The following is an 11,498-nucleotide window of genomic DNA, read 5'->3' as shown; positions in this document are numbered from 1 at the left end:
TATTCTGTTCAAGTTGGATTGTAGTTGTGGCCTTATGTAACAAAAATAAGAAAACTTCTGTTGGAGTGAAAGTAAAAAGAAAGATATAGGTACTCCAACAGAAGTAAGGAAAAAAGAAAAGACTAGGTAACTAAATAGTTGTGGCTGAAAAGAAGAGAGTGGGGTGTGGCTTCTACGTTGAGAAGCCGCAATAGGAAAAATACTACTAAAGTGCAGTAGTACTGAAGAAAGGGGAATTAGAAGGGATAGAAGTAGAAGTGGGAAGAGACAGAGGCAAACTGAATAGAGTTGGCTAGCAAGAGATGCAAGAAAACCACTTGACACTCAAGGATGGATACGGCTCGTTTGCATGCCTGTCGAAGAACAGTAGCTCTATATAGATAGTAATGATGACTAAAAGATGAAATAATAAAATAAGAATAATGTACTGAAACTGAATGAAGATGGATAATTGCTAAAGACGAACAAAATAAATAAAACTAACAAATCATGGGCGCCATGAAAATGATCTTCGATCATTCTCCCAGGTATCTTATACTGCTGTCAAATATTATATATATCAAACCTGTAATAACAAACATAAAGGAATAATAAAATTCATGATATACAAAATAAATAAATATTTATTAAAATAACTACTAGATTTTTAACAATCTCTGAGTTAGACAAGCATATTATGCTGTGACTCTAACATGACATATATTATATTTTAAAGATGATATTATACAATACAACAACACTAATGTTATCTTTTACAAAATTAGATACCTCTTGCTTACATATAGGGTACACTCACATGAGTCTTCTACCAAATGGTTATAGTACGCCTGCTACGTACAACTAAATGAAACCGACAAAGATGAAAATAATACAAATAAATAGGCCCAAGCCTCACTAAGCGTACGTTCAGAGTGGACGAGCAAAGAGCAAAGAGCAAAGAGCAAAGAGCAAAGCGGAGAAATCAAACTCATACTGGCAAACGGAAGTGCACAGAGTGCTAGCAAAGAGCAAAGCGGCGAAACCAAACAAGTTTGATTTCTTTGGTCAATGTAGTGAGACCGCTCCCGTCTGAAAAAATTTTTGATTCGGTTTCTTTGTCAATTCCTATTCAAAAATGTCCCCTTTAAACAAATCTGAAGAGCACCGGGCGGAATTTTTGGGCAGAAATTGTTTAAACAATTTTATCTACTCTATGTTATGTTACGTGTAAGTTTTTAGTTTGTGAAAACTGTCATTATAGATAGCAGTGCGTGAAGTGTTTAAAGTGAGCGTGAAGTAACAATGTATTTTAAATGGGACTTACTTTTTCGCACTGTTTTTAACACACTTTCATATAATCAAATATCCTTAACTTTGGCGTTGTCATGGTGATGACATAATGAGCAATAAATTACGACAAAAGTTTTTACAGTTTTGTGGTTTGAAAGAAGTTAGAATTTTTAAATGTCAAAGTTCTAAAAATTGTAGAATAGAAATGAATTCCAGTGACGAAGAGTTACAGTTTTTTTTATTTGTTTATGGTAGAGTAGATAAAATATTGTATGAAACTGTGCATGAAGTACTTTTTGCGAACTTACGCTATGTATAGCACTCGCTCCGCTGTCGCTCGTGCTCTAAATATCGCGTGCGTTCGCAAAAAGCATACTTCACGAACTGTTTCATAAATACCTATTTTTAAACAAATACAAAAGATCACGTTTTTTGCTCCGGAACATATATTTTTAGACGAAGTAGTTTTCAATCCTAATAGTAAATTATTAATATTGAAAATATTAAAAATATTACTAAAAGATTTTTAAATTGAAAACTTATTGGTACACTTTCCTGGTGACACCTCCAAGACCAATTTGCAAGTCAAATGGATGCTGCAGTGAAGACGAGAGGGAAGGAATTCTACACTATGCAATTCACATCCCCCGTCTGCAGCTGGTAAAGTTCCAACGGAAAAATGCACCTAGTTAGGCCGCACCTACATTTGATCCGATTTTCTCCGATCAGATCAGATCCGACGTCGGCCGACGTCGGAATAGAAAATAAACACATAGTATTAAATGGGGGTGCCTACATTGGATCCGTTTTCTCCGATCCGATCAGATCAGATCAGATCCGACGTCGGCCGACGTCGAAATAAAAAATAAACCCATAGTATTAAATGGGAGTGCCTACATTGGATCCGTTTTTCTCCGATCCGATCAGATCAGATCAGATCCGATATCGGCCGACGTCGGGAGTAGCTTCTCCTATTCTCATCGAGAAGTGTTTGGTTTCATTCCGATTGGTTGCAAGTTGAGTTGCAATTTTAGTTGCAAGTTGGTTGCAAGTTGGTTGCAAATTGGTTGCAAATTGGTTGCAAGTTGGTTGCAAGTTGGTTGCAAACTGGTTGCAAGTTGGTTGCAAACTGGTTGCAAACTGGTTGCAAACTGGTTGCAAGTTGGTTGCAAACTGGTTGCAAGTTGGTTGCAAACTGGTTGCAAGTTTGTTGCAAGTTGGGGGTTGCAAGCTAACATGTTTAAATATATTCAATGTCATCATCTCAACACATCTTCATCGAAACTTATTGTCGGTGGTCGGTGGTCGGAAGATTACTGAACCAATGTAGGCACCCTCGCCGGAAAACCGGTCTGATCGGATCTGATCTGATCGGAGAAAGACGGATCCAATAGGGCTTTTCATCGACTGTCATTTGTTTCGAGCTTCTGTCATGTGTCACATAATATTGACATATCTACGCCATACGTCTTTGGTTTGTATTGTTTATATACCAATAACGTATGACGTAGATAAATTAATATTATGTGACACATGACAGAAGCTCGAAACAAATGACTGTGAATGAAAAGCCCTATGTAGGCACCGCCTGTCGAATCGGATCGGATCTGATCTGATCTGATCTGATCGGAGAAAATCGGATCCAATGTAGGTGTGCACTTACTCTACGGAGTAATACGACTATAAAATAAAAATGTATACCATTTTTATTATTATATATTTTTAGGTTTTTTGGGTTATTCTAAACAAAAAAGGTATCTTGTAATTTTTCCCAAAAATTAATAGTGTTCGAGTTATAGGCGATTTAAAATCTGAAAAATGCGAAAATACGCATTTTCGAGGCTTAAAAATTCATATTTCAATTAGTATTTTTGAGGTTACCAGATACTTAAATTGATGATTAAACATTCAGCTTCGATTCTGAAGAGTGATCGCGTCTAACCTTAATTTATACCGTTGTTTTTTAATTGTTAAATATGCGTGTTTATCAGATTTTTTGCCGGTGCGGCGCGCTCTATTTCAAAAATCTCCTATTTCCTCCGAAAATTATTTTTTCTAGATTTTTTGGAATATTCTAAATAGAATAAGTTTTTTGACATTTTTCTCAAAAGTTAATAGTTTTAAAGTTATAAGCGATTTAAAATCCAAAAAATGACAAAAAAACTCATTTTTGGATTTTAAATCGCTTATAACTTTAAAACTGTTAACTTTTGAGAAAAATGTCAAGAAACTTATTTTATTTAGAAAATCCCAAAAAATCTAGAAAAAATAATTTTCGGAGAAAAATAGGAGATTTTTGAAATAGAGCGCGCCACACCGGCAAAAAATCGAATAAACACGCATATTTAACAATTAAAAAACAACGGTATAAATTAAGGTTAGACGCGATCACTCTTCAGAGTCTTGAGGCTCAATGTTTAAACTTCAATTTAAGTATCTGGCAACCTCAAAAGTACTAATTTAAATATGAGTATTTAGGCCTAGAAAATGGGTATTTTCGCATTTTTCAGATTTTAAATTGCCTATAACTCGAAAACTATCAATTTTTGAGAACATTTACAAGATACCTTTGTTGTTTAGATGACCCACAAAACTTAAAAATATATGTTCCAGAGCAAAAAACGTGATCTTTTGTATTTGTTAAAAAAAAATTGTTTAAACAATTTCTGCCCAAAAATTCCGCCCGGCACCCTTCAGATTTGTTTAAAGGAAATTTTAAAATATTTTTAAATAGGAATCCACAAAGAGACCGAATCGGAAATTTTTTCAGACGGGAGCGGTCTCACTACATGGACTACTGTGAGAGTAAAGAGCAAATATCCTACCGCTCCTATCCACACTGCCGAGTGGAAAAGAACTAAACTCTCGTCTAGCGTAACTACCCGCTATTAGCACTTCTTTGCTCTTTGCTCTTTGCTCTTTGCTCGTCCACTCTGAACGTGCACTTTTTGCTCTTTGCTCTTTGCTCGTTGCTCTTTGCTCTTTGCTCTTTGCTCTTTGCTCTTTGCTCGTCCACTTTGAACGCGACCTAAGGGAAAATACAATAATGAATAAATAAAGTTAAATATACAATTGACTAAAGTAGAAATGAAGTTGAGATAAATACCGACGATGACCTAAATTAACCGAACAAATGTAATAAAGCGAATAACAGTAAAATATTTGGGAAACAAGCAAGTAATATTACAAAATAAATTTACCCGAATTACATAAACCAATATCAAAGCAATAATAAAGTATTAAAAACCTAATTTTCTCTAGGCTTATTCCTGTGCACAAGAAGTTACCGTAGATACAAAGTTTGGGAACCAAATAATCTAATATACAAATATGTCAAAAAAAAACCAGAGGTAACCTAAATCTGGAAAAAAAACAGTGTATTTAACAGATAGTCTGAAATATAAAAAAACCAATAGTTACTACAACACCTCACTAAATGTTCCCAAACGAGGTTGCGGTTGCATCCTAGAAAATGATGCACCAGGATGGTGCGACCCCATGACTCCTGTAGGCCCAGGTGCCAAGTCGAAAATTGAGCTGGAACGCTCCCATAGCTTGTTCCCAAAAAGACGTATTCCCTGGCGACTTATGGTTGGAGATTGGCCTCAGGGTGTTTCGAGGTGTTTTAAGTTCTCACATGGGTGGCTACAAAAAAACATAACTCCCGTTTATTTCAATTTCCCAAGTATACAATAAATCAAAGAAAAGGAAGAAAAACTAGGAAAGTGTTTTTTTTTGAATAGATAGTAATAAAAAAAACACAAAAAGAGACCTCTTAATTACTGAAGTACTTGACCTTGACAAAGTTTATGTGAGTTCTCATTACAGACATGTGGATTTGGAATAAATATGATTTCTTTAAAGTAATTATTATAGGGTACTTATAAATGATATTAGAAGTTACTTTAGTATAACCAAAAAAAATTAAAACTATTAGAATTTTCTCTGGATGAATATTATCTATAGATATGGGACTAATTAAAAGATATTACTTATAGATAATAGAATAATTAAAAGAACAATTCACTGATTAAATTTACACATCGCACACATCAGAAAGAATATATATTTTGTCACCTGGAACAAGAGTGACAACAGGTGGTTATAAAAACTATTTATAAAAAACAGATATTGCTATTTACCGTGTGATACGATGATGTTGTGCAGAAATCCCATTGGATTAATTACTTATTCCTTCCACAAATAAGTTTTTGGTGATCCAAACTCCAAAATTCACATATTGGAGGTCTAACCTCTAAATTTGACCTACTATTTGCACACGCCACCCATCCATGCTCGTTGAATCTCCAACCACAAGTGCCACGGAACTTCTCCCTCACCTTCCAAGAGGAGCATCTCAAACGACCACAGAACATGAATTAAATGTCACGGAACGATTCTACAATTGTTCCGCAGACGTCGACGTGTGACGTCACATAAGTGGTCCTTTACGAGAAAGTTACAGAAATTAATTGGGAGGTCAAGAGAAAATAATTATAAAAAATAATTAAAGAGCTAAAATTATATTATAACGGGTGGACCGTTACAATCCCCTTCTACTCGGAAAAAAAAATTTATCAAAGAAATTTTTTTTAAACCTCAAAATATAACAACTAAATGTACAATAGTCTAACAATCCACGTTGATTCGCAAGATTACCAATAAGCATAAACTAATGATCAAGGAAAAATAAATACATATATGACTCAAACTCATGCTAATATGTTACTATGTTACTCTCTGTTACCAAATATTGACATAATATTGCTTAAAAGTCAAAACAGAACTAAATATTGCACTAAAGTTCATAATAATGCTAAGTGTCGAATTGGGCACCAAACCAAAATTGAACTATCCATGGACATCAGATTTATAAAGGATATATCCAAGGACGGAACAACCAGGAAAAGGTGTGAGCCAATTCGAACCATATCACAAGTAAATATATCAAAGTGAATAAAAAAACAGTAACTAAAATAAGTAAAGAATTGGACACTTTATCCAAAACTGAACTAACAATGGACACCAGATTCATAATAGTATATCCAGAGAAGAACAATCAGGAAGATTTATGGAACAATTCTCACTAATGTCAAATAATACCAATAATAAACATACCAAAGGAATCCAAAACTCAATAACCAAAATAAATGTGGAATCGGACACTTAATCCAAAGTCGGACTATCAGTGGACACCAGATTCATAAAAAGCATATCCAAAGTAGAACGACCAGGCAAATTTATGGACCAATTCACACCAATACTAAACCACATAAACAGATCAGGTCTACGTACACCCACATCTGGTGATACGAACCTATCCAACCAAATACACAAAATAAATGAAGAATCGGACACTTATCCAAAATCGGACTATCAATGGACACCAGATTTATATAAGAGTATATCCAAAGAAGAACGATCAGGCAAATTTATGGACCAATTCTTACTAATACTAAATAAACTAAATTATTGGATCCAATGGTAACTAATACTGCACAAAATAAATAAATTAGGTCTACATACACCCTCATCCGGTAATATGAACCTATCCAAACTAAGTAATCAAAATAAGTCACAAAAAAAATTACTAACAGACTAAGTAACAGAGATGTAACCTAACTAAATCAAAAGTAAGATAAATACCTAATGTGTATTGACTAAAATATTATAGAAACTACATAAACTAATTCGTGCTGGTATTCGCGAACTATAACATGTTGCTACAACAGATATGTGAGAATAACCAGACGTAGATAAAGTACCAATAATGTAAGAATAAGTAAGAAAGAAAAAGAATAAATGATGAACTCATAAGTTTTATGACACTATGATAAGTGATAGGAAAAAAAAATATGTGATAGGAAAAAAAAATTGACGAGAACGGGCAACCAATTTTAATTAAAACTGCAGATTCATGCGCTCTCACATACGTGGAATTATTCAGGAAATGTTCCAAAATCTAAATAACAAAACTAATGCCTAAGGAAAGAAGTGGGAATATACTCAAATGAACAACTCATTTGTCTAAACACTCCAAATACTGAATTAATGAACCTACTATGTATAGGTATAGTCAAAGCTTTGATCGATGAATACGTGCACACTAGGATATCTATCCCCCATCAGTCAAAGTTCCACATACATACTATGAAATACGAGACATAATACAAATTAACTAAACCTCCCTATCAATTTGTAACAAAAACTGGAATAAGTGGACTAATTACAGGAGAATGGTTAGGAACTCATGATGAATAGACATCTGCAAACTCTGCCATGAGGACATAGATTACGAAACCGGATAGCAATGGCCAATTGCTGAATTTCGAACCCACGTACTCACTCACTAGCATTAACAGAGTAAGGACAGGCTAGTCCACAAGAAGAAATCAATAAAAGACTTAAGAAACCATACATACTCACATCAACATTCCAATCTAATTCCAGAATCATAGTGTGTAGGATAGAAGGATATAAATTATTAAAAAGTGTTTAAGATATTGGAGACAAATGTTAATAGAGTAACCCAATAACAAATTAAAAACCACATCTTTCCAATATGGCAAATTCATAACTAGATATAAAAATAATATAAAAAAATAGTAGGTAATCAAATATTCAAAAATATATAACACATAGGTAATCTGACATATGTAGTGCATAACATATAGTTCCATAATAATATCCATATTAACCAAGAGTAGATACTTGTATGAGTTCACCTATCCAAATATATAAATATATAATACTCAACAACCCTTCTAACTTAGGGGTTAGGTGTGCAAAAACTAGACAAAAATACAAGTGAAGTTTTTATTAATTGGATAATCCTACTGACAGGATTAGCAATTAATAATATTGACTCATAATAATAATTAAAATGCACCATACCTAATACCAAAAAAAAAATAAACTCATACATAAAGTACTACATAATAATTAAATTAATAAGTAATAAATAAAAGTCATCAAAACTAAGCCAAAGATGAAATCAAGCAATGTATGTAGGTACCTGCATTATCAGATGGAAAAAAAATTATACTAAAATTTCTAACCATACTAAAGATTGAGCTAAGCTAAAGACAAACAGAAGAAGAGATTAGCTTGAACAACACTGTTAAGGTAATCTTCTTCTGAAGATTGTTCTATAACTTAATAGAAAAATAGAATCAATGTTTCCTAACTAATAAAGAATTTATATTTAAATCTCAACCTAAAGTATCTGATTTCTATGAGCATTATATTATGGTACCCATATTGATATAATATTATTATCAACAATAATAAAACTAGAAACTGAGATGGATAATGGAACTACTTTACCATACAATAATTATAATTGTTATGTTTAACACTACCAATTAAAGAAAAATAATTTGGATGACCATCTGTAATCATCCGAACCATGCGAATTCAACGTATCATGTGTAGAAGCTAATGTTGTGGACTGATTGTGCTTTGTGGTGTGTGCCTGTCTTACCAAACAACCCAAATATCAAAATTAACAAATATAAAATATAATCTAAAGTTTGTAAGACAAAGATACATATGGAGAAAATATTAGCGACACACCAACAAATCAAAAATGCCAGCAAAATATATAAATAATCAAATCAATAAAGTAAATAAAATACCTAAATACTGAAAATAATTTCTAGTTAGGTGTAAAATATAACCACACTAGAAAAAAAATATATGCATATAGTCAATAATTAATTGTACGTGCAAACATACTACCATTGGTAGAAGGACTAAAAATCCATAATAATAGAACATAATGTCAGTCATGTATACTCATTCTAAATACACAAATAACTTTCCAATAAAAATACAAAATTCAAACTAAAATATGAGCTGTACCACTAAAACTAAAAATGAGGTATCGAAAATAAACTAATCAAAACCAAAAGCAGCATAAGTCTACCTGTTTAGTATTCGTAAAATTTTAAAGACCAAAAATAAATCAGAAATAACATGTATACAAAGATATCAAAAGTTAATAAAACAGAAAATTCCAATAAAAGAAAATTGAACTAAAAGAACTACTGTCTTAGAACCATAAAACGGTTGGCACCACGCATTGGGCAGCCAGTGTAACAAAAATAAGAAAACTTCTGTTGGAGTGAAAGTAAAAAGAAAGATATAGGTACTCCAACAGAAGTAAGGAAAAAAGAAAAGACTAGGTAACTAAATAGTTGTGGCTGAAAAGAAGAGAGTGGGGTGTGGCTTCTACGTTGAGAAGCCGCAATAGGAAAAATACTACTAAAGTGCAGTAGTACTGAAGAAAGGGGAATTAGAAGGGATAGAAATAGAAGTGGGAAGAGACAGAGGCAAACTGAATAGAGTTGGCTAGCAAGAGATGCAAGAAAACCACTTGACACTCAAGGATGGATACGGCTCGTTTGCATGCCTGTCGAAGAACAGTAGCTCTATATAGATAGTAATGATGACTAAAAGATGAAATAATAAAATAAGAATAATGTACTGAAACTGAATGAAGATGGATAATTGCTAAAGACGAACAAAATAAATAAAACTAACAAATCATGGGCGCCATGAAAATGATCTTCGATCATTCTCCCAGGTACCTTATACTGCTGTCAAATATTATATATATCAAACCTGTAATAACAAACATAAAGGAATAATAAAATTCATGATATACAAAATAAATAAATATTTATTAAAATAACTACTAGATTTTTAACAATCTCTGAGTTAGACAAGCATATTATGCTGTGACTCTAACATGACATATATTATATTTTAAAGATAATATTATACAATACAACAACAGTAATGTTATCTTTTACAAAATTAGATACCTCTTGCTTACCTATAGGGTACACTCACATGAGTCTTCTACCAAATGGTTATAGTACGCCTGCTACGTACAACTAAATGAAACCGACAAAGATGAAAATAATACAAATAAATAGGCCAAAGCCTCACTAAGGGAAAATACAATAATGAATAAATAAAGTTAAATATACAATTGACTAAAGTAGAAATGAAGTTGAGATAAATACCGACGATGACCTAAATTAACCGAACAAATGTAATAAAGCGAATAACAGTAAAATATTTGGGAAACAAGCAAGTAATATTACAAAATAAATTTACCCGAATTACATAAACCAATATCAAAGCAATAATAAAGTATTAAAAACCTATTTTTCTCTAGGCTTATTCCTGTGCACAAGAAGTTACCGTAGATACAAAGTTTGGGAACCAAATAATCTAATATACAAATATGTCAAAAAAAACCAGAGGTAACCTAAATCTGGAAAAAAAAAACAGTGTATTTAACAGATAGTCTGAAATATAAAAAAACCAATAGTTACTACAACACCTCACTAAATGTTCCCAAACGAGGTTGCGGTTGCATCCTAGAAAATGATGCACCAGGATGGTGCGACCCCATGACTCCTGTAGGCCCAGGTGCCAAGTCGAAAATTGAGCTGGAACGCTCCCATAGCTTGTTCCCAAAAAGACGTATTCCCTGGCGACTTATGGTTGGAGATTGGCCTCAGGGTGTTTCGAGGTGTTTTAAGTTCTCACATGGGTGGCTACAAAAAACATAACTCCCGTTTATTTCAATTTCCCAAGTATACAATAAATCAAAGAAAAGGAAGAAAAACTAGGAAAGTGTTTTTTTTGAATAGATAGTAATAAAAAAACACACAAAAAGAGACCTCTTAATTACTGAAGTACTTGACCTTGACAAAGTTTATGTGAGTTCTCATTACAGACATGTGGATTTGGAATAAATATGATTTCTTTAAAGTAATTATTATAGGGTACTTATAAATGATATTAGAAGTTACTTTAGTATAACCAAAAAAAATTAAAACTATTAGAATTTTCTCTGGATGAATATTATCTATAGATATGGGACTAATTAAAAGATATTACTTATAGATAATAGAATAATTAAAAGAACAATTCACTGATTAAATTTACACATCGCACACATCAGAAAGAATATATATTTTGTCACCTGGAACAAGAGTGACAACAGGTGGTTATAAAAACTATTTATAAAAAACAGATATTGCTATTTACCGTGTGATACGATGATGTTGTGCAGAAATCCCATTGGATTAATTACTTATTCTTTCCACAAATATGTTTTTGGTGATCCAAACTCCAAAATTCACATATTGGAGGTCTAACCTCTAAATTTGACCTACTATTTGCACACGCCACCCATCCATGCTCGTTGA

The 11,498-nt window shown here is 32.8% G+C and overlaps 1 long non-coding RNA gene across 1 annotated transcript; it reads right to left on the bottom strand.

Annotated features, from left to right (window-relative positions):
* Positions 1 to 712: 712 nt before the first annotated feature.
* LOC126889427 (uncharacterized) lies at positions 713 to 11,005 on the bottom strand. The gene is made up of 3 exons (XR_007700025.1): positions 10,550 to 11,005; positions 4,298 to 4,624; positions 713 to 894 (listed from the first exon to the last, which is right to left on the bottom strand). It is a non-coding gene; the product is annotated as an uncharacterized LOC126889427 (long non-coding RNA).
* Positions 11,006 to 11,498: the final 493 nt, after the last annotated feature.

Source organism: Diabrotica virgifera, chromosome 8, assembly GCF_917563875.1.
Source record: "Diabrotica virgifera virgifera chromosome 8, PGI_DIABVI_V3a".
Lineage (NCBI taxonomy): Eukaryota > Metazoa > Arthropoda > Insecta > Coleoptera > Chrysomelidae > Diabrotica > Diabrotica virgifera.
This window is presented reverse-complemented; position numbering and strand designations above follow the sequence as displayed.